Genomic DNA, 27,744 nt, shown 5'->3' on the forward strand with positions numbered 1-27,744 from the left:
GGGTCAAGCCCCAGGGCCCGGGGTCTCCCCAGTTCACCTGGCAACATCTTTTTGGCAACCATGAAGAGACAAGGTGACAGCAGGTTGAGGGGCCCTCTCCATCCATGTCTCCAATCCTTGTCTGCCTTGTGCTGGAGAGCTGCTCAGTCACTTTCTCCTGCTCTCTCTTTCAGTCGACATGGGGAAAGGCCTAAAAAGGACACCTTGTATGCTTCCTTCCAAGGTTGGCCTCTTTTGTTAATACTGTTGGCCTCAACACAAACTAGCGGATGGGAAAGTCTGACCAGAAAAATGGACCGAAATCCCATATGGTCAGGACTTTATGGCCCTGTACTAAAATCCTGTTCTGTCCATACTCATTTAGCAGGGCCAAGGACATCCCTCTCCCCACCCTGCACCCCTCAATCCACCATCGGCTTAGCTGCCTCAGGCCCTTCTACTTCTGTTTATCCATCACTTGCCTGTGTTCTGTCGTGTTCTCTATGTGCTCCCCTTGGTTCTCTTGAAAACAGGTTGTTGCCAAGATCACACACATGCCTTCCTCTTTTTCCTGAGTTACTCGTCTCCTCTCTGTTTGCTTCTTCTTTTGTGGGTCAGATCTGGAATATATGTTGAGAGAACTAGATGAATGTTGTTGTATGGGGGAGGCGGTTCATTCCTGGGTTAATGGCTATGGTAATTGGAGCCAGTCATCTGTGGTCAGTCTACCTCCAGACCTTAAGGAATAGTCCCAAGGAGATGCCGAAATTCCTTTTGTTTCAGGGAAGTTCCCTGACTTCTCTGGCCTGACATGCACTGCCTACTTTCACTCTGTATTGGTGGGAAGAAAACATGTGTCTGTTCATCTGTCCAAGCTGGAGAGCTTTAGGACCGGGAGGACTTTTTCTTCTGTCTGGGCTTTCATCCAACTCCAGTCTTGCTGGCGGCATCTCATCTTCTCTGCCTCTGTCTCCACCTCCTTGTGTTTCTGCACCACCTTGGGCACCTTCTGCATAACTGGCTCCTACAGCATCCTTGTGTCTCTGGCACTACTGGCCCTGCTCCTCTCACCCTCCCAATTGGGGGTGAAGAGCACCCCTCCCTGTACTTAAACCACCGACTTCAGATTTCCCCACAGGAGCTCTGGGTAAAAATTGACAGTGGGGAACAAATTGACTTTTGTTGACCTAGGTGCAACATATTCAGTATTTAAGCTAATTTAAATTTGTTACTTTAATTAAGGTAGACATGTCTTTAGAGTTATCAGCATTAAATATAATACTTTTATTCTACCAAGGTTTACTAAAGGTCAAATAAGCTCATGTTGTCTCTGTTGCAATTTGTCAGCAAAAAGATGGGTTAAAATGATGGTTTGGGGCACCTGGGTGGCTCAGTTGGTTGAATGTCCGACTTTGATTCAGGTCATGATCTCACAGTTTGTGAGTTCGAGTCCCACATCAGGCTCTGTGCTGACAGCTCAGAGCCTGGAGCCTGCTTAGAAATCTGTGTGTGTGTGTGTGTGTGTGTGTGTGTGTGTGTGTGTCTGCCTCTCCCCTGTGCATGCTATGCCTCTCTGTCTCTCAAAAATAAATAAACATTAAAAAAAATGATGGTTAATTTTGTCTGTCTCATAAAGTTCTCATGGGTAATTGTTAAGATAGCTTTCTATATATATATATATATATATATATATATATATATATAAAAGCTTTCTATATATATATATATATAAAAGCTTTTCTGCTTATTTTGAAAGAGAGAGAGAGCACATGGAAGGGGCAGAGAGAGAGGAAGAGAGAGAGGATCCCAAGCAGACTCTGTGCCATCAGCGTCAGTGCAGTGGCTGCTGCAGGGCTTGATCCCGTGAATTTGTTGTAAGCCAATCTGTAGGTTGGCATATTCAGTTAAAATTTTGATAGTTATAAGAGAAAGGCCTTTTATGGCCTGGAGAGTCCATTGTAACATTTACCATATGCCAGCAAGAAACATTCTTTTTAGTAACTGAAATATCCCTGTATATGCTGGTATTGGGGTGATGTATCATATCAGCTATGTATTGATACAAATAATGCCAATCTATACCTTGTGATAGAGAAATCCACCAAGGGAGGCCTGAGTTGCTTGATATGGGTGGTCAGCCACAAATTCATCATAGAGATGGTTTTGTAGCTCAATGTAATGTGCCCATTGTAAAAAAAAAAGTTAGCATTTAAATCTGGTGTGCCTATCTGCTAAAACTTTGGATATATTAGCAGAGTCATCTGGGATATATTCATAACATTTAGTCTCAATATTAGCATAGTATCTCTGACTTGCAGTCAGGATTTCAAGAGCCATTAAGTTCTGGGGGGCTATTTTTTAAATTTGTGGGTGACTTCATGTTTGGTTTGTTTAAAGGTGGCCACTGTATGCTTGGCTAAGGCCTCTACTTGTAATTTTACGTCAATAGAGGTGGCTCCCAGAACAAATATGGCTAAGGGATAAAAACATTAAGAACCCCCCTTTGCCTGAGGGCTTAGCCTTAACAATATCCTAATTACAAGGAATCACAGGCAAGTGGGTGATGACTTGGTTTACTGACTTTGGACCTTAACATAAGTGATGCCATTTTGGACCTGGGGTTCTCTTTTTAACAATAAACACAGTGCTACCCCCGACCCCAAGTTTGTGGCCTTGTGGTACTAGCATAGCTAACCTAACTGTATAACATAACTAACTGTGGTTCATTGGAAAGAGCAAGGTCATTGGGAGTTGTTTGGGGCTGAATTCATATGTTGAAGCCCCAACCCCCAGTACCTCAGAACGTGACTTTTTTTGGAGATGAGGCCTTTAAAAAGCTGTGACATTGTGATGCAAAATAAGAAGGGTCTTGTCCCTGTTTTTAGTACAGACTTCCTAAAACATGTGGAATTTTCTAAGTGCACAGAGTGATCAAGATGTCCTTTGTTGGGGCGCCTGGGTGGCTCAGTCAGTTAAGGGCCTGACTTCGGCTCAGGTCATGATCTTGCAGTGCGTGGGTTCGAGGCCCGCATTGGGCTCTGTGCTGACAGCTTGGACCCTGGAGGCTGCTTCGGATTCTGTGACTCCCTCTCTCTCTGGCCCTTCCCCTCTTGAGCTCTGTCTCTGTCTCTCTCAAAAATAAATAAACATTAAAAAAAATTAAAAAAAGTCCTTTGTTACATTAATGAGGTGACTTTTGGAAAATACCTGAGATTGGGCCAGCTGATGACAGGACTGGAATTTCTAGTCCCACCCCCAGACCTGTGGGGAGGCAGAAGGAGCCGAATCAATCACAGATGTCAATGATTTAATCAATTGTGCCTATGTAATGAAGCCCCCAAAAGGGTGGGGTTCAGAGAGCTTTTGTTGGGGAACACCTGGAGATTTGGGGACAGTGGCTCATCCAGACAACACAGGAGCTGCTCGCCCTTTCTGCATGCCTTACCCCACGCATCTCCATCTGGCCGTTCCTAAGTTAAACAGGTACTCTAGTGAGTAAGCACGTTTTCTGGGTTCCATGAGCTGCTCTAGCAAATGAAATTAACCCAAAGAAGAGGTTGTGGAAACCTCTGATTTTTAGCTGGTCAGTCAGAGGCACGGGTGACACCCTGCATTTGTGGTTGACATTTGAAGCGGGCAGTGGGAGGGTGAGGGCAGTCTTTTAGCACTGAACCTTTAACTTGTATATCTGATGCTATCTCTGGGTAGATAGAATTGAGTTGAATTGTAGGACACCCCGAGGGGGTCACAGAGAATTGCTTGTTGTTTGGTAAACCCCCACACATTTGGTGGCCAGAGTATCACAAGTGTTCTGTGTAAAAGTACAGGGGAGAGGACAAGTACACAGGAGGAGGAAAAACTGCGTGGTAATTAGGTTAAAATGGGCCATTAGAATGGGTCCTAATCCAGTGACTGGTGTCCTTATAAGAAGGCATCAGGACATTTTGGTATGGCAGCTGTAGCAAATGAATACAGGAGACTTGGCTTCAAACCCTGGATCAAGTACCTATGTGTGACTTTCAAGTTTTCTCAGTTTTTCTCCTCTATTGTTGGAGAAGTGGATAAAGTACACCAAAGATGGCTGATTGGACCAAAACAAACTCTGGTCTCTAGCTTAGAGACCCCTCCTCAGGTTTCTTCTTCCTTTGTTTGCTGTGCGCACGAAAACTGCCACAGATATGGAGGCTGTCGGCTATAAGTTACCCTGCCACTTGCATTCCGGGCTCAGACCTTTGGAGAAAGTCTCCTCTGAGCCCGCCAGTGTAAAACAAATCTCCAATCCACCAAGATCTCCGAGTGCTGCTTGGTTTTTCCGCCAGTGTTCCAGCCTGGTTCCGTAACATACTTGGTTCCCTGACTGGGGAAACCCAACTGCGCTGGCCCATTGTTGCCACCGGTTTGGGAGAACAGCAAGGCGGTGACGGAATGAGGGGTCACAAGGGAGAGAGTGCACCCTGCCTAAATTTTGGCAGTCTCCTTCTCTGTCCCCTTCAGGTCAGCCCTGCTCCACCATTCCCGCCGGACTCGAGGAGACTTGGCAGGTGAGGATCTGGACCCGAAGTTGGAACCGGTAAGGCTGGGGCCCAATCTAGTTAGGCCCACTTGCAAGAGTGGAAGGGAGACTGGTTACTCCCTGAGACTTCAGAAGTCTCACAGGTAGGGATTCTATGGTAGGGAATATAATAATCTCTGGTGTATATCTGAATGTGAATGTGTGACTCGGTCTAGCTTGCCTGCCAAGTTAGATTCTATGGCTCCACAGGCAGGTGCCCTTGGGGTCACTAGGGGGCCATGGAGTCTGAGTGGGCCCGTCTGCGATTCCATGATGGATGGAGCTTGGTCTGTGGTGATATCAGAATGTTTCTGATCATGGGTTGCAGAGCTGGGATCTGCGGGGCTGAGCGTCACCTGGGTTCCTTCAGGACACTGCCAGGCGGGCATCTGGCTGGTCTCCTCATTGGAGGGGGCGTCCCTGTCCCTCTTTGTGACTCTGCCTCACATGAGCATTGTGGGGTCAGGATGGAGCCAGGAGAGCCAGGCAAAGGTTTTAGCCGCTTTATCCAGAGACTCACCCAGGGAGCCAAAGAAGCGACCCACTGCTCCCCTTATGTTCCCCTCTTCTTGACTCTTTAGGCTCCTTCCCCTCTCCCATGAGCTTGAAACTCCTCCCCTGGCAGACTCGCTGCTGGTCTCGAAGCCAGGACACTGCCACCGCAGCCACCCATTTCTCCTCCCCTTCCAGGCCAGAAAACCCTCCCCCACAAGTCCTGGTGGCCATATTGAGCCCTCAGCCAGGCGCAGGCACTCTCCAGATGCCGGTCCACATCCGCTGATATCAAGAGGCCCTCAGGGGGATCAGAGCAGGGGGCTGAGAAGGCCATAAATATGCCCAGATGCAAGGGGAAAGGACATTAAAAAGAATAAATGTCCCAACCAGGAAAAGTCCCCAAAACCCAGCGGAGATCAGGAGGAACCTCGAGAAGGGCACCTTATTGGTCTAGCCAAGATAGAACCAGACTAAAAGGGGACACTGACTCTCTCTCCCTGTTCCTCTGCTTAATAGGTGTGAGGGATTCTCCCTCATTTCCCAGGTTAACAGCCATAATTGGAGCCAACTGTGGTTAGTCTACCTCGGGACAGGGACTTTAAGGAATATTCCCAAGCAGTTGCTGCTTCTGCCTTCCCCTCCCCCTCATGTTTCTGCACCAACTTGGGTGTAGCCCTATACCATCCTCAGTGTCTCAAGCGCCATTGGTTCCTCTTCCCACCCTCCAAGTCAAAGAGCAAAGTGCACCCCCCTTGGACCACCTATTTCAGATATCTCCGGTGCCCCAAATGAAGATTGACAATGGGGGAATATTGACTTTTAGGAGGATGCAGGTGAAACATATTCAATGTTTAAACAAATTTAAGTTTATTGGACCTGTCTTTAAAGTTATCCGCAAAGGTCAAATAAGCTCATGTTATCTCTGTTGCAATTTGTTAATGATAATTTTGTCTGTCTCAAAGTTTTCATGGGTAATTGTTAAGATAACTTTCAAGGTCCTTGGTAACCTGAAACTTTCCAAATAGGATGGAATGCTAAAGCTTTGATTATTGAACATAGGTTTGTGTTTTTAACTTCTTATTGCTGAGAAATTAAGGCTATTCAAACCTATTGGAAAACATGCTTTGTACTTAATTGGTTCATGAATTTACCATCTAAAAAAATTCTGATGTAAACACCTCCCAATTGGTTACTAAGTCCTCAGTTGGAGACTAAGGTTTCCTAAGAGTTAAAATTCTGCTAAATGTTTACTTAAGACTGATGAAAACAAAGAAAGCAACTCTGTATGTAGGAAAATAGGAGGTACATAAGAAAGATATAAGGAATGGAAATACAGTTTCGTTGAGGGTAGAAGAAAGTAATTTTGTCCTAAATGAGACTGGTTATTTAGAAAGAAATGGCTTTGGGACAAAATTTAGAAGCAAAAGAAAGTTATAAAAGGTTGAGATGAATGGAATTTTTAAAGTACACTAGTATGAGGTTGAAATCCTGCTTTTCTCTCTGCTCAAATAACAAAGTTTTCTTGACCTGTTAATCTGCTCTTGATAAGACAATGCAAACAAAGGTTTATCCTCCGGGAAAATCAAAGTTTTAGATCTCATCTCTATCAGGTCTTTGATTACTTAGTTAAAACTTCTGAATGTTAAAGGAGCTAGGTTTTGATAACAACTGTATAATGCTATACATTCACCTTTGGGATCTTTTATTGCCACTTTGGTTGAATATATAAAATTGTAAGATTGGTAATGATCTGTAATCTTATTTAGGATACACTTATGACTTCTGGGGTTTTAACAAACTTTTCAGGATTTAAATGGTAAATGAAGTCTTCTTGACCAATTAGGTCCTTTTATTTGGGATGTTAAGTTATTTGGAAAAGTTCTGTCATACAATGGTAAACCTTAGATTGTATTGCACAAGTAAATACTGTAACTGCCCTAATATATGCAATTCCTAAAATTTTAATGTTTTGTTTTAAGGTCATCACTTAATATTCTGATGACTTGAGATGATATGTGTCATAGAAATAACCGAATTTCTTTGTCAATTGCATCATAATGAACTCTCTTCAGATCTTTAACGATGTCTATTTCTGAGATTTTGTCATTTATAATTGTTCTTATTCTCTCACAAAATGTGTTTCTCCTTCAAGGAGATTTATAAAAAGAACTTTGGGGATAAATACAGGTATTCGACATCCTTAAGATTAATACTAAAATGGGTAAAAATTTCCAGAACTAAAAAGCTGCATTCAAATTGAACAAGAATTAGGAACGTGGGATTAAATTAACTGAGAAAGATTATAGTTTTGTGATTCTTGTTGAAAATACTGCTGGGTCTGTAATGTTTCATCTTCCAGATTAAGGAAACTTTCTCTTAAGATATCTATGATATACAAAAATGTCATAAAGTATGCATTTGTAAACAAGCATTTATCTTTTCTCTCTACAAAACTCCCCTGAAATTCAAAACTCTCAATGAGTATTTTTTCTTTCATGGCAATTACAATTGTTTGCATAAGTTCAATAAGAATCTGTTCATCTTATAACAGGTCACCATTTGGAAATACTGGTTATTTTACCAAAGCTTTAACTGGAATGTCATATTTGAGGATGACGTTTGCAGACTCAGATATGACCAGACAACTTTAAGGAATTAGGGTTGGCTATATAGAATATGGAGCCATAAAGCCCCTTGGAAATGTTGGCCTGGTGCCTTGCTTACAGAGTTCCCAGCAGCCTCACCAGGTAAGTAAAGAAGGTCACTTCCTGGCAGGTGCAGGAACCTCAGGATATCTTGGGGACCTCATGAAGAGGAAGTCACTCAATTCTACAGGTGTTACAGGCCGGTCTGATGGCAAGTATTTGGCTTGGCTTCTGGCCTGGAGAGGCTACTAAAATTTCAACCCAGAGATTCCTTATAGAAGGTTCCAACAAAGCAAACTTTAAAAGATCCTCATGATCAATCGCTATTCTTGCTGAGCTTATGTAAATAATTAGGCCAGATTTGTTAAGACTGGATTTGTTCTACAAATGCATTGGTCTCAATTTGGCTATCTCTGGAAAGGGGGGGTTTTAGAGAGAACAACTATGTTTCAACAATGCACTGTTATGGATGTTAAATTCTACTTATGATTGTCTTTAAATGTTTGTTGTTTGCCTAAACTAGACAACTTGAGGTAAACTTCAGAAAATTGTCACAGTATTTCATGTATAGGCAATCTTCTATGCTTGTTATTCTATGGGGATAATAATAAGACCCCATGAGCATATGATTATTTAAACAACTGGAAAACAGGATGGATCTCTAAATATGCAAACCATATCTTCCCTAAACCTGATCTGACAGTTACCAGAAACCTGCCCCTTTCCAAGACTTGGAGGTGGACTTTACAGATATACAACCAAATAGAGGATTCAGTTTCAGGTATCACCCCATGGGTCCATCACTCCAGAGCTAAGAAGACCAATTCAGAGGAACCTTCAATCTGGCGAAGTGATCCAGATCCAGTCAACCCACTTAAACTGACCCTCAAAAAGGCACTAGCCCCTCAGATCTCCAGCCCTGCTCCAGCCACACCCCAGAAGTTGGCTGGCCTGCACATGGCAGAAGCTTGAGGAATCAACATATGGACCGAGCCCAGGGGTTTGGATGCAACTCTGCTAGCCCTTGTCCCTTACTGGTGTCGTAGACCTGATCTTACTTCTTGCTATTGGGCTGATAGAGATTGCACCAACAAGCTGGGCATGGGACAAAAGATGTACACCGGGTCTCACATACCTCCTCTGGATGGGAAGATTATTAAGTATTGCCTGTATATTATGATAACCTCTCTCATCCTCACAACTGCTGCTTACCCACTTTGCCCCCAGGATTGTTATATGACAATAAGGGGGTCAAGAGCATTCAGCGCCTTCACCTCTCTCCACAAAGAGTGCTACAAGAGAAAAACACCCACTCTCTGTCAGTCACCTGGTGCCCCAAGGACTAAGTATCGGACTGTAGAGATAACCCCAAAAGTCAGGAACCCATGTTACAACAAGGGCCTCCAGAGAGGGAAGCTTGCTACATTTACCTTCCTCAATGGGGGATCTTGGACGGAGGAGGGGTGCAAGACAGGGCCCTTCAAAAAGTTATAAAGGATACCCAGGATAGGGTAATACAAGCCATAAAGGCGACCACTCCCCTGGCAGCCTACCAAGGTTTGAACCTTTCAGCCCTCAATCAGATGCTTACCAATTTCCCACTCCAGCGTTGGACTAACACTACTCTACAAGTCCTCCATAAAATAGATAATCACACCCAAACCTGCTGGATGTGCTTGCCCCTCAGCCAGAGGGCTTATTTAGCCACTCCCATCCCTTTGACCTGGGAAGCTCCTGAAAATCTCAAAACCAACACCTCTGTCTTAATTGGACCCCTGGCCACTGGGGTCCGTCTCACAAATGCCAACAATCTAATCTGTACAGTCCCTGAAGGTATGAATGGTACCTCTCTATACAGAAGAAATATAACCTTAAAGAAGAATACAACCCTATGTTCAACCCCTGGGGTGTTCTACCTATATTCTAATTCAGCTACCCATGCTTAGAGGCCAACTGGACTCAGATATGTTATTCCGTCTTCCTAACCCCAGAGATACCTGTATACACTGAAGATCAACTCCTAACAACCTTTAGCCCCACCTCCTGGGCTAAATGGGCAATCCTGCTACCCATTCTGATAGGAGCAGGAATTGAAACAGGAATAGGAACTGGAAGAGGGGGCATAGGTTCATCTGTAGGACTATACCATAGACTATCTCAAGAGCTAAATGAAGGCATGGAACAGGTGGCAGATTCTCTGGTAACCTTACAAAGCCAAATAAACTCTCTGGCAGCAGTGACCCTCCAAAATAGGTGAACCCTCGACCTCCTCACTTCAGAAAAAGGAGGGACCTGCATCTTTCTGGGGGAGGAATGTTGCTATTTCGTAAACCAGTCAGGAATAGTTACAACTAAGGTTAAGGAATTCAAGGAAAGACTTCAACATTGACAACAGGAAAATATCAATCAATGGAAAGGATGGGATCTCACAGATTGGGCATCCTGGCTTCCTGCCCTGGTGGGGCCCCTCCTCTCCATAATTTGTATCCATCTGCCCCTGTATACTGAATGCCATGGTACGTTTTATTGAAAACACTGTTGTTTGCCAAACTACTGCACATATCTTAGCCTTCCTAGAGTACCAACCTGTAAAACTGAAAGGTGATGCCTACTAAAAGTTTTTTTTAAAAGGCATCAAAGGTGGGGGATGTTGGAGAAGTGGATAAAGTACACCAAAGATGGCTGATTGGACTAGAACAAACTCTGGTCTCTAGCTTAAAGACCCCTCCTCCGGTTTCTTCTTCCTTTGTTTGCTGTGCGCGAAAACCGCTACAGATATGGAGGCTGTCGGCTATAAATTACCCTCCCCACTTGCATTCCAGGTTCAGACCTTTGGAGAAACAGTCTCCTCTGAGCCCGCCGGTGTAAAATAAATCTTCACCAAGATCTCTGAGGGCCACTTGGCTTTTCCGCCAGCGTTCCAGCCTGGTTCCGTAACACTGTTACCTGCCTCAGAGTCGTTGACCTGATCAAAGCAGACAGTTTATGTGAAGCTGGTGCCTGGCACATTCTAAGCACGTAGTAATGAATAGCAGTAAGAATTGGTTCTGATGTTTTCCTTGCTCTTGGAATAGATCGTCTGTGGGATGCTGGTCTTCTGGCCCTTTATCAGAGACTGTTACCTTGAATTGCCTGCCATTCATCACCTATACAAGCCCAGCAGAGAAAAATGATGTTTAGGGAAGGTTATCTTTTTTTTAAAAATATTTATTTATTTTTGAGAGCACAAGTGGGGCAGGGACAGAGAGAAAGGGACAGAGGATCCAAAGTGGGCTCTGTGCTGACAGAGCACAGTTCTGGCTTTGAATAGCCAGACTCCTGGGAGGGTGTTTGGGGTATGTTAGGATCACCTTCACTGAGTCAAGACTTAATGTCATACTTTCAGCTTCTGTGGAATATTATTGCAAATTACAGGTGTAGAATAGGTTCTTATTCTTGGGTTCGGTTCAATGCACTTTGATCTTTTTTATGGCACAGTTACACATGTAACTTGGAGGGACCTCAGAAATTTTAGACTGGGTCCCCTCCTCAGGTGATAGCCTGACAGGGCTGGGTGAGTTGGGAATGAAGCTCCACCCAGTGGTTGTGGGTCTCAAGCTGACACCCCGGTTTTCCTCAGGATTCAGTGCTCAGTCTCCGAGCTGGTTGCTTGGTTCCATCACCACAGAGAAAGCAGAGCTGTTAGGCACAGTCTCCTTTGACTCTTCCCTGCCCTCACACCCTTGTCTCACCTCACGTGCACGTTCCCATCAGCCCACCTCTGACCAAAAGCGCTTTGCCCCTGTGCTCCTGGGCCCCAAACTCAGCCTTCTCCACTGGGTCTTCATTTCATGTTGTTCCCTCTCTTCCTACCTTTCTGACTTTCTACTCTTGCCTTCTCCTCACCAACTAATCTAAACCAACCACTTCGGGCCTCTTCTGACCCTCTCCTCTGTTTAGCTATACCACCTTTCTTGTTTCTTTTCAACCAAGCTTCTGGAAAAAATCCAGATTTGAAAATCTCTTCTTCATTAGAATACTACATTCTCAATAATTATACTTGGATATGGACTTTTTATTGTGTTCCATTGGCCATGCTTTCATTTTTTTTTTTTAATTTTTTTTCCCAACATTTATTTATTTTTTGGGACAGAGAGAGACAGAGCATGAACGGGTGAGGGGCAGAGAGAGAGGGAGACACAGAATCGGAAACAGGCTCCAGGCTCTGAGCCATCAGCCCAGAGCCCGACGCGGGGCTCGAACTCACAGACCGCGAGATCGTGACCTGGCTGAAGTCGGACGCTTAACCGACTGCGCCACCCAGGCGCCCCTCATTTTTATTGATGAGGGAGCATAAGGCAGGCTGAAGGCAAAGTACAAGCTAGCACCTTCCCAACCTCCTCCCCCCCCGCCCCCCTTGCAGATGGAGTCTGTGTGACATTCCTCAGGCACTCCTGGCTGCCCAAGGATGAAGGAAAAAAAAACAAATGGCCAACTGATAGAGATCACAGTCATATAGGACATGAGTCTCCATCTGTTTACAAATGTCTTAGTAAATTACGAGAAAAAGGCAATCTTATCAATAGCCTAATCTCCAGTAACCTGTAGACTCAGTTTCCTGGAGCCCCAACATCACTCCTCCATATAAATTTCCTTATAACCTGCAGCCCATTGACCTATACTTGAGGCAAATACAGAGTATAACATTTCTCCAGGAACCTCCTACTGTCCTAATGTGAATGCCTTACTAGAGGGAAAACAACCTTATTGTGACAATAGCAAGGCCTCAGGTATCCTAAGAGTCCTCTTTAGCATATCAAAGTACCTTTGGAGGCCTCCTTTTTGTCTTTACTTCCCCAACTCCATAGTATAAACCAGTCTTTCTTCACAACCCTGGTACAGCTCTTCCTGCCCACAGGTCCTGTCCCCATGCTTTAATAAAATCACCTTTTTGCACCACAGACATCTTCAAGAATTCTTTCTTGGCCATCAGCTCCGAACCCTGCGAACCCCACCATCACCCCCAGGCCTCATCATTATTACCACTACTATCACAGTATTTTAATCACTTTAGCTTGTGATGCTTTTAGTATATGATAATGTAATATAGTATAATAATATATATATATATTATTACTATATATATGCTACATATTATATGTACTCTCTATATACTATATTACTCTACATATTATATATTATATATGTAAATATGTAAGTACTATATACTATATTACTATATATTATATATTACTATATGTATTATATATTATTATATATTACATATATACCATATATAATATAGCATGTTATATATAGTATATATTATATACTATAATATATAATAGCATAGTGTAGCATAATAACATACAGTAAGCCCTCTTATTAACATCTTTTCCCAAATTTTCCTGCCTACTCTTGCCTATATATTTCCTGATAAATATTCAATCACTTTTATGCAGTTTTAAAACTACATTGCTTGGGGTGCCTGGGTGGCTCAGTCAGTTTTATATCACATACACATTTCATATTAATTACTCCTATGTACCTCATGTTGTTGTGATGAAGTTGGGGTGTTTTCTATACACACGTGTTCCCACCCCCACCCCATTTATTATGTATATATATTATCTTACGGTATCTTAAATAATGATCATTTCTCTTCTTTTCTAGTTCATGTGCTTTATTTCTTTCATTTCTGATCTCCCTGTTTTGGTGCAAACCCCTTGGTCTTTCTTATTGTCCCTTCCTCAGACAAGCTTTCTTGTACCCTCTCCCCAATCTGAATTTTGTTCTCCTTATTTTTCTATTTTGTGGCATCTGCTCTTTCTTGCAAAGCTCTTCTGGCACCTCGTGTTGCAGTCCTCACTCAGGATCCTCACTAAGCTCTGAGCTGCAAGCTGTTTTCTCCCATCACCGTGTAGCCTGGGCCTTGACACTGCCTGTCACATGGTAGGTGCTCTGTAACTACTTGTGGAACCAAGGGCCTTTCCTGACATTGATGGCCTGCTATGTTTCACCGTTAAGCATGCCAGGTGTTGATTTTAGATAAATTTTCCTTTCACTATTTTAAATTACAAAAAAACCAAACATGGATTAAAAAAAAAAATCTACATCTCCTTGGAGATGATCACACTGGCTTTCTCTGCCAAATTCCAGGAAGATCAGTGTGAATGGGTTTCTCTTAGTGAGCTGTGACCTCCCTGAAGTTACCATCCCATCTGACATCTGGCATCCAAGTGGAAGGAAAAACTACTCTTGCCGAGTATTTTGTTTAGAGGTTTTCATCTGTATTTATACATGGGGTTGGGCTGTAGTTTTGGGGCACTTTGAGATTTTGATATTGGAATTAATCTACCTTTGAAGGCAATGATAAAGATTTCTTTATATTTGTATTCTCTGATATGTTTTAAATAGCGTAGGAATTATATGTCTTATGAATGTTTGAAAATAATCACCTGTGAAACAATCTTGCCTGAAGCTTTTGAGAGGGTAGTTATTTGACAACCTTCTCAATTTTTTCTATGGTTATGATTATACCTTTTTTGGAGTCAGTTTTACTAGAAAAACCATACATTCCCCCTCCCCCCGACTTTCTTTTCTTTCTTTCTTTTTTCTCTAAGAATAAAGTTGTTAAAATAAATAAAATAAAAAGAAAGTTTATTCTGTATCTGTAGCTAAATATTTTTGGTTTCAGGATAATTATATTGTCTTTTTTTTCTTTCTGAATCATTAAAAAAAATTTTTTTTTGTTAATGTTTATTTATTTTTGACAGAGAGACAGAGAGAGAGAGAGAGGGAGAGACAGAGCATGAGCGGGGGAGGGGCAGAGAGCTAGGGGGACACAGAATCTGAAGCAGGCTCCAGGCTCTGAACTGTCAGCACAGAGCCCAATGCAGGGCTCGAACTCACAGACCGTGAGATCATGACCTGAGCTTGTCAGCCGCTCAACCGACTGAGCCACCCAGGTGCCCCTCTTTCTGAATCATTTTAATGATTTTCCAAATATCTTGGGCTCCTTCATTTATTAATCAGTTACATGGCTATTCTGTTTTCTAGTCATGAATTTCTACTTGTATCTTTATTTTTCCTTCTGCTTTTCTTAAGTCTGTTTTGTGATTTAATTTTCTAAGTTATTGAATTGAATACTTAGTTTATTCCTTTTCTATTCTTCATTGTTAATCAAATAAAGTGCTTAAGGTTGCAACTCTAGATTTTAATATTTTGTGACTTTTAAAACATTTTGTGAACTTTTTATTGTTTTTTAAAAGTTATCTTAATTGCAATTTTGCTTTCTTTCTCAACCTGAGTTATTGAGAGGAGTGTTTTTAAAATTCCAAATACTTTCATATATTCCTTTATGATCAATTTCTAGTTTTATAGCATTATCATAAAAAATGTGATGTGCATTTGTGCTTAAAAATATGTGCATTTTCTGAAGTGTGTAGATTCAGATATACCTATTTAGTCAAAAATATTTAAAAAAGGGTTAATTAGGTACTGTATGAAGCATTTTATTATGTTTAATACTGTATATGAGTAGATAATCTTATTTTTATCATTTTTGTTTTACAGATGAAGAAATTAATATTTAAAGAGGCTTTTTAAAAAATAATTTATTTATTTTTTAATTTACATCCAAGTTAGTTAGCATATGGTGTGACAATGATTTCAGGAGTAGATTCCTTAATGACCCTTACCCATTTAGCCCATCCCCCCTTAAAGAGGCTTAGTATCCAACATCTTAAAGGTAGTTAGTATGATGGAGCCAGAAGTTCAACCCAGATTTGTTTGCCTCTAGAGTCCATTGTCTTTACCACTACTTCAAACAAATTTCTTATGAACTTGCTTATTTTCTATTTTTCACCTTCATCTCAGTTTTCAATCTGAGAGTGATGAATTTAAAAAGAAAGTAGAAGAGGGGCGCCTGAGTGGCACAGTTGGTTAAGTGTCCGACTTCTACTCAGGTCATGATCTCTTAGTTTATGGGTTTGAACCCTGCGTGGGGCTCTGTGCTCACAGCTCGGAGCCTGGAGTCTGCTTTGGGTTCTATGTCTATGTCTATGTCTCCCTCTCTCTCTGCCCCTTCCCTGCTTGCACTCTGTATCTCTCTTTCTCAAAATAAATAAACATTTAAAAAAAAGAAAGTAGAAGAAAATCAAGGAGAAATCAATGCTTGTTAATTATTTGTTATTTATACAAGATTTATAATTTGAATATGTAAGCTCTTCAGATAAGCCTTGAGAGTTATGATTCATTAAAGTTAAAATAATATGGTTATTGGAGGGTATTATATAACATTTAATTCTTCCTTCCACTCTAAGCCATTTTTAAAAAATTTTAGAGTCCCAGAACCCAAAACTTGTGGTATTCTACTCATTATACATTAAAATTAGATGTCTGAGATTTATAGAGACAGAAAAAGCCAAGAGTGCCTAATCAACCAGCTTACCCAACTGGGGAGGTGGAATTTCTTGGAGTATCTGGAAGGGATTTCAGAATTCATCCTCAGTGGAGCCAGGCTCATCTGGGACTCCAGGGCTCTTATCATACTTGTGGTCACTAGATTTCCAAACATGGTAGGGTTTGCCCTGCTGGTCATAAACACAATGTTCCCATCTTTCTTCTGTATCTTGGTACAAGCATTCTTCATCTGGATCCCTTGTTGGGGAGCAGCCATAGCTTCCTCCTTTCCTATGATCCTTAAGCATACCCAAACCTGTATAGGTGAGCCAGTTTCTTCCATTTCCTTTTTCAGATGGGTCATGTAGGCAATAACAACCAGTTACCTTTCTGTTTGGGAAAAAAGTATACCTCACAGCTGATTGGTCCAATTTTTCTGGTACGTGCTGATCCCTGAGGATCTAGGTCTTCAAGCTCAGCTTTTTCTTGTCTGGGAAAAGACCTTTGATCTTGTTCTTTCCCAAGCTGCATTTTTGTTTCAGAATCCAGTTCCCTTAGAGACATGCTTTTTCTAAGCTTCCTCTCATTGTTGCCCCCAAGATGACTCTCATCCTTTCTTGAAGGAGGCCTTTGCTCTCTAGCCTCTAGTTTCTTCTCACTCCTTGATTATGGGCTCAGGTCTCTTACTTGAGGTCCCCCATTATCATTGGGTTCTGAGGTCAGGCCTGTCTCTTGGTGTCTTCCATCATCTCTTGGTACTGGGGTGTGGTCTCTATGTTGGAATGTTTCATATTTTGGAGCTGGTCTCTGCTCCCTAATTTGGCTTCTTCCTATCCTGGTTTCTAGTCTCTGCTTCCTAATTGGGGTCCCCTATTTTTATTGGGCTCTGGGCTCAGGTATGTCACTGGGCTTTTCTCATCATCCCTTAGTGTGAGGATCTGGTCTCTGTGTTGAAATCTTGGAGGTGGTCTCTGCTTTCTAACTTGACTTCTACCATTCCTCAGTTATGGTCTCATGTCTCTCTCTTGGTGTCTCCCATCATCCCTTGGGACTGGGATTTGGTTTCTCACTATATATCTGTCATTTTCTGTTGGAGTTGGTCTTTGCTCCCTAACTTGCTGTCTCCCTTCAGTCTTGCATTCTGGGTTCTGATCTCTAGCCCAGTGTTTCCTATCATTCCTGGGATCAGGGCTCAGGTCTCTCACTTGGCTTCTCTCACCATCTCTTGGTAGAGGGATCTGGTAACTATGCTGGATTCTTTCATATTGTCTTGGAGCTGGTCTCTGCTCTGTAATGTGGTATCTCCCATTATCCCTTGATGCTGGGGTTTGGTCTCTCACTTGGCATCTCTCATATTCTGTTAGAGTTGGTCTCTGTTCCCTAGTGGGGTATCTCCCATCATTCCTGGGCTCTGGGCTCATGTCTCTCACTTGAGTTTTCTCATCATCCGTTAGTGCAGAGATCTTGTCTCTATGTTGAAATCTTTCATATTGCCTTGGAGCTGTTCTCTGCTCCCTAACTTGGCTTCTCCCATCATTCCTGAGTTTTGGCCTCACATCTCTCACTTGGTGTCTCCCAACATCCTGTGGTGCTGGAGTTTGGTCTTCCACTTGGTGTCTCTCATCTTCTGTTGGAGTTGGTCTCTGCTCCCTAACTTGGTATCCCTCATCATTTCTGGGCTCAGGGCTCAGGGTTCTCACTTGGCTTTTCTCACTATCTCTTGAAGCAGGGATCTGGTCTTTATGTTAAAATCTTTCATACTGTCTTGGAACTGGTCTCTGATCCCCAGCTTGGCTTCTCTTATCATCCCTTGATGCTGGGGTTTGGTCTCTCATTTGGTGTCTCCCGTTTTCTGTTGGAGCTAATTTCTGTTCCTTGACTTGGTGTCTCCCATCATTTCTGGGTTTTGGGCTCAAGTCTCTTACTTGGTGCCTCCCATCATCACTTGGTGCTACAGTTTGGTCACTATAATGGATTCTTTCATAGTTTCTTAAAGCTGTTCTCTGATCTCTAATGTGGCTTCTCCCATTATTCATGTTTTCTGGACCTACATCTCTTACTTGTTGTTTGCCGTCATTTCTAGGCTCTAAGCTCTGCTCCTCAACTTTGTGTCTCCCATAAATCCTGGGCTCTGGGCTCAGGTCTCTCACTTGGTGTTTTCCATCATTCTTTGTTACTGAGGTATGACTCCTCACCCTGTATTTTCCATTTTCTTGTGGTAGTGGAGTCTGACCACTAACTCCCAGTCTCTCCTCCTCTCTTGAAGATGGTCTTTCCTCTCTAGTTTGCTGTTTTGCACTATTTTGAATATCTGAGCTCAGCCCTCTCACTGGATGTTTCTCTTCATCCATTGGTGCTGAGGTCTGAGCATTCACCTGTTGTCTTTCATCATCTTTCACTTCTGGTCTTCGTTCTCTGGTTTGTTGTGCTTCATCGCCTCTGGGTTGTGGACTTTGTTCTCTCACTGGGTGTCTTCTTTCATCATTTCTTGGTATTTCAGTCTGATCATTAACTTCCTGTATCTCATTCCTTCTTGGAGAAGGTTTTTGCTTTCTAGTCTGCAGTCACTGTTACTTAATTCTAGGCTCTGGTTTTTTGCCTGGTGACACTCAGCAGCTTTTGATGTTGGAGTCTGCTTTCTACCTTGTTGCCTTGCAATACACTGGAATTCTGGGCTGTGGTCTCTCATTTGATACCTTCCAACATCCTTTGGTTTTGGAACCTGGTATCTCACTTGATGGCTCCCCTCATTTATTGGTTTTGGGTTCTGGTCTCCCACATGGCTATTCTCATCAACTCTTGATGCTAGTGTCTGAATACCACTTTGTTCCTTTGACTGATCCTGTGGTTCTGGTCTGTACTCCTGCATTTGATATCTCCCACCATTGCTTGGAGCTGGAACCTGGTTTCTCACTTGTTGGCTTGCAGCATCCCAAGTTACTAGAGTATTGTTTTCTTTCATTTGAAGCTTCCCAATGTCCCCTGGTGTTGGACTCTGTATACTTAGGTGGTGACATTCATCAACTGTTGGTTCTAGGATCTGCTCCTTACCAGGCTGTCTTGAATAATCTTGGTATGCCAACCTCTGGTCTCTCACTTGAAGACACCTGTAATCATTTTGTGTGGGGTCCTGGTCTTTCTCATGGCATCTTTGAGAATCCTGGGATTCTAGGTTTGGGTCCTTTAATTGTTGCCCACCATCATTTGCTGTTGAGATTTGGTTTCTCACTTGGTGTTTCTGAACATCCTGGGAATCTTGCCTTTGATGTCTCGCTTGATCACTCTCATTATCTCTTGGTATTGGGATCTGGTCTCTTGTGTAATATCTGTGAACAACTTGGGATTCTGGGTTCCAGTCTCTCATTTGATGCTCTCCATCATGCTTTGGTGTTGGCATTGGGTCTCTTACTTGGTGTCTCCCAACATCCTGGTATTTTAAGCTTTGGTTTCTTCCTTGGTATTTCCTATCATCCTTTGGTGTTTGGGTTTGACCTCTCACCTGGTGTTTCCAAATATCTTGTGGTTCAGGGCTCAGGTCTCTCACATGCTGTGATTCTAGGCTTTGGTCTTTCACTCCATGATTCTCATTATCACTGGGTATTGTCATCTGGTCTCTCATTTCATGTCCTTGACTATCCTGGGACTCTTGGAATTCCCTCCTTTGGAATTTTTCTTTCTGCAATTGCCTGTCTTCTAGCTCTGTGGCTTGTTGTCCCTGACTTTCAGATCTTCTTTCCTTCTCCTTTAATTCAGGACAGAAAAAAGGTTTTATGCATGCATAATAGGCTTTTGTCAGTCCAAACATGAGCAAAATGAATTCACTGAAATCAACTGTTTTGTCATCATCTTGATCCAGCTGTTGGAAGATTTTTTCTGTTGTTTCAGAATGATTTGTTTTCTATTAGAAAAGAAATCAAGAAAAGAAGTGGTGTATTTGTCATTGTTTTCTTATGTCTTTTTTGTTACCTAGAATATTTCTTAGGAGACATGTAACTGTTTTGTTTTGTATTTCTTTTTTGTTCATTTTGTTAGTTACCTCATTGGGGAATATATTTTTCCCATTGGATAACATTTTTCATGGCAGTATTATGTATAATTTTATATTTTGAAATCACAGTGAATGAAATATTTATTCCTAACAAGTATTACTAAGATATAACATTATTTTATGAAATATTTATTAATCGTTAATACCTTCTCTCTTTTATCAGCTGTCATTGATGACCCTGATTCATATTTCAAAAATAAAACTCAAGTCACTAAAATAGAACTGTTTCATCTATCTAAGCAAAAGATCTAATCTTCTTTGTTGTGTATTCCTTTTTCTAGACAATAGAGGAAGTTCACCTATTTCAATCAAAGGTAAACTCATCTATTTGTGCTATGTCGTCCATTCCATTTACTTTCTAACGACACAATTCCTCCTGATAGTCTATGGTCATACCACCCTGAACGCGCCTGATCTCGTCTGATCTCGGAAGCTAAGCAGGGTCGGGCCTGGTTAGTACTTGGATGGGAGACATTTCCTCCTGATAATCTCTCTCTTGACTTTTCAATATTTTAGTCTTCACTGGCCATCATACTGAAACAATATGCTTTATTAGCTATTGTATTTAAAAATATTTCTGTGTACCACCTTACCACATTTCTTTTTTCTGCCTACCACCCATCATCTCTTCTTACCATTTATCTCCAGGTTTCTTGGAAGAGTTATTACTTACAAATATCTCCACTTCTTCACTCTTCATTCATCCTTTAGTCCATGTCACCCTGGAATCTATATTTACCACTGTATTAAATGCTTTCTTAATGTCAAATACAATGGACACTTTTCAGTCATCATTTTATTTGACCTCTCAGCTTCGATTCACGCAACTAACTAATCCTTCCTTTGGAAACATTCTCTTCTCTTGGATTCCATGACCATCCCACTCTCCTGATTTTCCTCCTGCATCTCTGGACTTTTCCTTTTTTATTCTCATTTCTCCTCTTCTACCTGAATTCTAATTATTGGAGTTGTTCAGGATTTAATCTTGTTACCTTATCACCCATTCTTATAGCTTTTCACCATCAATTAGAAGATGATAATCAGATTTTTGTCTTTGGATCATATCTCTCTTCTGAATTCCATAACACTGCTGAATTCCATACTCAACTGCTTTGGTGACATCTTCTCTGTGATATATCACAGAGAGAAGAAATTCAGCTTCCAGCTTCAGGGTCCAATATTCAACTCAGAATTCTTGACTTCCCATGTCTACTTCTCATCAAATCCTCCCATCTCAGTAGATGACACCACCATCCTTCCAGTTTTTCAAGTCATAAGCTTGGTAGCTGTATTTGATTCTTTCCTCTCATTTATCTTCCAATCCAGTTGACCACAAAGCCTTCAGTTTCCAAATGTAATTATCAGTTCATCTATTTATTTTCTTTCTCATTGCTTCCATCCCAACGTAACCTACCATCATCTTTGCCTGTATTGTTATAGTAGCTTCCTTGTAGCTCTGTTTCCTTCTTCTTTTGCTCACTTACAATCTGTTCTCCACTCAGAGGTCAAAAGATGTATAAAAACCTATAAATTAGATCTTGTTATTCCTCCTCTCAGAATTTTTTAACAGCTTTCTGTTACATTTAGGGAGAAAATTTCAATTCCTTAACATGATCTACAAAACTCTTTATGATTCAGTCTCATTTCCTTTCACAAACTTCATCTCCTGCCATTTTTCTGTCCAGCCAGATTTGCCTTCTTTCAGTTCCTTGAACACATGAAGCTATTTCCTGCCTCAGGGACTTTTTATATTCTTTTTGTTTTCCAGGACTCTCTTCTTCCCATTCTTTTCCCTGTCAACTTGTACACATCCTTCAAGTCTTAACTTAAATGTCACTTTCTCAAAGAACCTTCCCTGAGTCCCCAGTAGAACATAACATTTGTCATTGTTTTTAACCAATAGTTTTATGATTATTTGTTTGTTGTCTGTAAGCTTTTTGAAGGCAAGAAGCATATCTATTTTGCTCACTAATCTTCCTCAGAGTCTAGAAAGATACTTGGCATAGAACCGATGCTGAATAAATATTGGTTGAATGAGTGAATGAATAAATACGTACCAGAATGATTCCAGGTGCTATGGAAGGTAGATGGCAGACATAGTTGCTCCCTTTACAGACAAGTAAACAGGCAATTACTACACACTGTGTTCCACAGAGGGAAATGGGAGCTGGTGAGACAAATACCTAAACCATATCACTTTGGCTGCAGTTAGGTAATGGATCATAGTTAGTGGGGGTTAAGAGAGGCAAGAATAGAGGTGGGGAAACCAATTAGAATGCTTTTGCAGTAATCCAGGGAGAGACACTAGTGGCATGAACCAGTGCAGGGGCAGCAGTTAAGGAGAAAAGTGGCCAGGTCTGGGAGAGATTTATTGAGAAGTCAGAATAAGTAGGTCTTGGTGATTGAATTTGACATGATAGGATAAGTCAGAGAGGGAGCTCTCAAGGCCAGTGTCCAGATTCTTGGATTAGACAAATGAATGGGTGCCACTGCTGTTTTTGCTGACATACGGAATGTAAAAGGAGAAGAGATTTGATGATGGAGCTTTGCAAAGTTTGAGTTTGGGATACTTGATGCTTAGGAGAGAGAGACCCTGACTGGTGAGTTGACTGAAAGGTGCAGCATCCAGAGAATGGTTGAAGCAGAGAGAGTTAGAAGAATTACCAGGGGGAAGCACACAGAGTGAAAAGAAACTCCCAGGGAACATCAGCCCTTAAGTGACAGGCAGAGAAAGAGGAACTTGAAATAACCCTGAGAAGAAATAGCTGGGAAGGTAGGAGGACAAGCAGGAGAGGGTAGTGCCACCAGAGCCAAGAAGACAGTCCCAAGTGCCAGAGTATGTGGGTAAGGAGAGTGACTGTTCTTACCTTCAGAGCATTTCCAAACTCTTGCTGGAGAAGTTTCTTAAATTCTGTCTTGGTCAGCCTCTGACAGTGTCCATTGCTTTTTGCATGCTTGTGGAAAACATCAGTGATACTGATGATGCTCCTTAGAAGACAGTGAGGCATCTGTTTTTGCCAACTGATGTACACCTGGGATGTGACAAAGAATACCCAACCTGTTTCATATTCCTGAATTGCTACAATCTCTCTTCATTTCTTACAGGCAGATAACACTGCAAAAATCCAACCTATTTGTAATGCCAGATGTCTGGCTAGCTTGAGTAATTTGTGGCAGTTGGCATTTTTACTTCATCATTCATTTACAATGATAATGCTCTTACTATAATCCCCCAAAAGAAGAGGGCAGAATAAACAGGCCCCCTTGGCCTTGTAACTCTGAATGCACCACACAGAAGTCATCTGGAATAAAGATAGTATGGCTTATCCTTCCCCATCTGAAGTGTCCTCTGTGGACAGTGTTGATGGGAATTTTCCAGAGTGCTGTCTGTACCAGACTACCTGGCCCAAGAGCAGTTTTAGAGAATCATCTTCATGAGACTTTCTTTTTCTTTGTACTTACCCCTGTTATGCTTCATGTCACATTGTATATGAACTGTTTGTTTCTTATCTTACTCCTTTAGAGAGGATGCTGGGGCTTTGTGAGGGCCAAGACTGTGTCTTACCTATTTTTATATTTTCTTCTTTTTTATATATTTTTTCCTAGAACCTAGAATATAGAAGTTCAGAAAATGTTTGATGGATGGATGCATGAACAAATGAATAATTCCCAATTTGAGTGGTATGTTGGATTAGGTCTGTGGTTCCCAAGCCTTGCTATACTTTAGAATCATCAGGGGTTCTTCAGAGAAACAGACTCTAGGTCCCATCTTCTAGAGATAGTGGTCAAGTAGGTCTGTGATGGGACCCTGGATGCTGCATTTAAAAGTCTCCTGACTGATGCTGATGTAGCTTCAAGAACTACTGGCCACCTGACCTCTTTGTAGCTACAAGATGCTATGACAACAGAAGTAATACATTAAGTGATTCAACAAGCATTTGTTTTTGTGCCAGTGCAGTAGCATATTCTGGGAATGTGAGATGAAAAAGAAAGTGTTCCTATCCTCAAAGAACTCAAAGCCTGGAGGAGGCGATGTTACAGAGTTAACCAATACAGTCTAGTAATGGACACCCAGTGGCTGGAGACTAAGACAGGAAACTTTCTTCAGATGTTCTCCTTCTTGAAGATGATAGAGGATTCTGAAAATATTAGATTTTGAGCGAAGTCCACTAGGATTTTGCTTCTTTCATTCGAATAAAAATATGTCATGGTTAGGAATCTCATAGAATCCTCCAGAAAGGCAAAATTATACAATCTGCACAACCTAATTGTCTATGTAAGAGCACTAAGAAAGAAGAACAGGTATAAAAATGGAAATAGAATTTTTTCTTGAAGGACTTACCCAGGTTTTCAAGAGAAATGGAGGACGTAGGCTGAGAGTTTGTGGAATCCTGGTTTGGGGATCCTGGTACTTATATAGGAGTTTTAATTGCACCCTTTAGCCAGACATCTTTTGCAGACAATGCCCTTGGTGTCTAATGGACTGATTCATTGCCAACCAAACCCCATTCTACCTGTTTCTTCTCCAGTGGGCCTTTAATTTCTATATTTCCTCGGATGCCATTCCTACTGCCTTCTCTCTCTGTCCACATCTTGGCCCCAGAGGGACAGGTGCACCTCACACCCACTGTAAGGCCATAGCACCACCAGAGTGTACTGACGGTGTGCTGAAGTGCTCTCATGAAAAACCTGGTGAACCAAGAGTGGCCATACCTCCTCAAAGTAAAATACATTGATTCTTGAACTGAGCTGTTTTAGTCCTCGATAAAGTCTTTCTCACCATTTATGATAGCACATCTGATTTGGGTATGTTAGCCTAAACATCTAGTTACATGACATGCTTGCCTTCATGTGATGGTGAATAAAACCACAGGTCTGCCTTGCTGCCATCTGGCCTCTTCCCCAACCTGGCAGCAGTCCTCTCATGACCCCTCTCTCTCTGTCCATGAGCTGTACTAGCATAAGATGCTAGTCCTGCGGTAGAGTTCATGCTTTTCTAGCAGCGAAATCCTGGACCCAGGAGAGGATCTGTGGGCTGCAGAGTTGGTGGTCTTTTGAAATTTCACTGTTTTTTATAGAATTTCACTAGCCTGCTACCCTTTCTATTTGCTTCTATTTACTTTCATTCACTGTCGTGAGGCTGGAAGTTTTTTTTTTTTTTCATTATTAAAGACCATTTTCAATTTCACCAGCTTTGTGAAACATATTGTTCCTTAGTTTCAAAGGAATTATGTATAGTTGGAGGTGCTCATAGAATCTTTTATGGCAATAAAAACAATTTCCACTCATCTTTATTGCTGAAATTTGTAGTCTTCTCTTAGAGGTCGTTAGTCCTATAATCTTGTTAATGGCTATAAAGTAAACTGTATCGGAGAAACCTATAGTAGCCTTGTGGAAATGACAAGCTGATAAGAACTACAAAATCAGTTAAAGAGAATATGGGTGAATTTATTTTCTGGGGAGCAAGATAGTTCCTTTTCTGCTAGTTGCACTGACTTTAAGAATAATTCCATGAGGGGCGCCTAGATGGCTCAGTCGGTTAAGCGTCCGACTTTGGCTCAGGTCATGATCTCATGGTCCGTGAATTTGAGCCCCAGTTGTGCTCAGAGCCTAGAGCCTGCTTCAGATTCTGTGTCTCCCTCTATCTCTGTCCCTCCTCCGCTCACACTCTTTCTCTCTCTCTCTCAAAAATAAATAGACATTAAAAAAATTAAAAAAAAAGAATGGCCTCATGAGTAGACACTTTCATATCCATGTAATAGAAGGAAGGAAACACTGAGGCCATAAGAGGTGATTGTTTTCCCAAAGAAACATAATGAATCACAGGCCTGCGTCCCAAATCTTTTCACATCTTATTTGGTTTGTTTTTAAGTCTCTTATGTGATTTCTAGGACTGTGTGTAATAAAGACACCTTGAGTTTTCTTCCCCCAAAGTCTGTGACAAAAACGTGAAATGTCAATTCTACCCAGTTTTTCCCCCTGAACACCTCCATGGTTGTGGGCAATTAATTTCAAGGAACACCTTAAGTATGTTATTTATTAAACAAACGAATACAAAAATAGCTTATGAAAAGAGGTATTCTGGATATGTAACTCAATAATATTCCACTATTTTTGAATTTGTGTAGGAAACTGTCATGCCCATATTCAGAGGATCCTCAGACATGGGCTGGAATGTTTTAAAGCTACTGAAGGAGCAAGAGGAAGGCTGATACTCCCTCACCCCCTAAGCAACTCACTCCCTGTGACCTGGGAGGAGCCAGTTACCCTGTGTGCCTAAGGGGCAGGGGCCTGATGAATGGGCTCCCTACTGTAGTTGCTGTGGTTGGGTGATTCATTAGCAGTAATACAAATAATTATAATTCTCCCTTTGAAAAACTTCTTTGGAGAGGAATTGTCTTTGTGTAAATGTCTTTCCACCCTCTTGGTAAACCAGTCTTTGGCAGCCAGACCGGCTGTCTCTGGGATTTGCGTGTGCTCATGGGGCTGATGCATAAGGTCTACTGACCTTCTCTTCAGAGCTTGGCTTATCTAGTTCCTGGGGTCAGACTCTTTCTCTCTTTCTCATTTTCTGATTATCTCTTTTCTTTTGTCTCCTTTTATCTTCCTTTTGTCTCCATTCAACATTTCAATCTCTATTTCTTGTCCTTTTCTTTCTGTGCATTTTCTTACCTTCTGTGTCTTCCAACCCTTCCCTCCATTGCCACCCCATTTCTTCCAGAATATGTGAAATCTCAATTTTGGTCTTCTCTTTTATCCTCTTGATCAAAGCTTTATTATTTTCCATTAGGGAATATAAAAGCAGAGCACCCTGAAAACTGATATGACATGTTCTTGCTAGCAGAAGGGAAAGCGACATTTACTGATTGTCAGCTCTGTCACCTCAGGATATGGAGAGCCTACCATAGTCACATAGCAGGGATGCTGGGCTTCAACCCTGGTCTGTTCTGTGCCAGGGCCTGTGCTTTTCCCACTATACTTGCCCATGCTTCCTTCATAAAGAGGACAGTTTCTGATCCAGAGTTCATGGCCAACTGATGTTAGAATAACTTCTGTGACAGCCTTCCGGTGGTGTGGCCATGGCCCCTCAGCATCAAGGGAGGAACTCCTAGGAGTGTCCACAGTCATGGTTCAGATGAGAGGTGGCTACCAGGTCATTTTTAGGTATCAAGTCCTCTGTAGGAGGCTGGGGGTGCCTAACCCACTCTGCTGCTGTGCAACCTCAGACAACTTATGAAATCTCAGCAGCTAGGTAGGGTGGTCATCATGTCCTGGGAGTGTTCCTAGGATATTGTGTGGCTCAAGGAAATGCTGTATTTTAAACTCATCTGGGGGAAAAGCTGTTTACAAATCCCAGTTATTACCCTTAATATGGGGTTCAGCATGATTAAATGTGAAGCATTTTTTACATCTGAATGAGGCTCCTTTAAATACACTTGGGTCAGTAATTACAGAGATTTAAGACTTCCTCCAAACTTGTTCACAATTAGGAAGGAATGTAGCTAAATGAACTGGGGCATGAGGTGGACTCCAAGGGTTCTGACATGTTCTTGCAGAGCCTGGACGAGCTTTTCTTGGCCAGATAATGGAAAAGAAACATAAAACTCCTGTCTTTTGCATCTTCTTGGAAGAAGATCATGAGC

The 27,744-nt window shown here is 41.8% G+C and overlaps 1 long non-coding RNA gene across 1 annotated transcript; it reads right to left on the minus strand.

The window, feature by feature from the left end:
• Positions 1–339: 339 nt before the first annotated feature.
• LOC147578357 (uncharacterized) lies at positions 340–10,816 on the minus strand. Its single transcript, XR_015255124.1, has 3 exons — positions 10,502–10,816; positions 3,187–3,240; positions 340–599 (listed from the first exon to the last, which is right to left on the minus strand). It is a non-coding gene; the product is annotated as an uncharacterized LOC147578357 (long non-coding RNA).
• Positions 10,817–27,744: the final 16,928 nt, after the last annotated feature.

This window comes from Puma concolor, chromosome C1, assembly GCF_028749965.1.
Source record: "Puma concolor isolate L17-30 chromosome C1, mPumCon1.1.hap2, whole genome shotgun sequence".
NCBI lineage: Eukaryota > Metazoa > Chordata > Mammalia > Carnivora > Felidae > Puma > Puma concolor.